Genomic DNA, 996 nt, shown 5'->3' on the forward strand with positions numbered 1-996 from the left:
CAGGAATGGCAAAAATAGTAGTAGTAACAGTAGTAGCTAGGACAAAGAAATGTTCACTTCCAGAGTGTCTCACCTCTCGCATACTTTAGAGGCGCACGCTTTATGCAGTCAATGGCCGCGAGGCAATATGCTGTAGTAGAGGTAAAGAGTAATACAAGAGTATTAGAACATTTTGGCTTCGAATTTCATAGTTAAGAAGATAAATGACAACGTAGCAACGATTATTCCTCGATGTTCGTTGCTGCATGCTGCGCCCGCTGCGAGAAATGGACGTGTGCGGATGTGGACGTCAGCGTCGTGGCTTTCCGTATGCAGTATCAGCCCTCGCATTGCTCATTGAATAACAATCGGCTGGCGCTGCGGAACATAGTCGGTCAATGAACTCAATTGAGCGTTGAGCCAAGGTGAAGAGGCCCTCGTTGGTCGCTGTCCCGTCGCCGCGTAGCCCGAAAACTCAGAGTCGCGACCTTCTGTTTGTTGCCGCTTAGTCGCCTCGAGATTCGCTAACCATCGAATGCGAGACAGAAGCCAATATATATATATATATATATATATATATATATATATATATATATATATATATCTCTCCAAGACACTCGTAGCGATTGTCTCGGCGGATCGATAAAATGTGGCCAATCCATTCACTGCCCTTCCACTTTCGACCGATACTTTTCTCGTTTTACTTTTTGCATGACCCTATGCCATTTTTATTTTCAGCCCGATGGTAATTTAAAGAACGGCTTCGGCAACTGATGCTTCAATGCCATCCTTATACGCTACTAAGGTCATTTGTCCCCAGCTACTTTTCAAAATTGACGTCTTATCCTTTTGCTGGCTGCTTTTAAACTTTATGACTTTATAGGGTTGCTGTCCACTGCTTTTTCGTCAGCTTATTCGTACACTTTTTAGCATAATTAATCGAAGAGTTAACTAGCTCGTGTATTCGTGGATAAAAAATCTAATTGCTTAAATAATATTGAAATTCTCTCATTTTAA

This window comes from Ceratosolen solmsi, unplaced genomic scaffold (genome assembly GCF_000503995.2).
Source record: "Ceratosolen solmsi marchali unplaced genomic scaffold, CerSol_1.0 scaffold29, whole genome shotgun sequence".
NCBI lineage: Eukaryota > Metazoa > Arthropoda > Insecta > Hymenoptera > Agaonidae > Ceratosolen > Ceratosolen solmsi.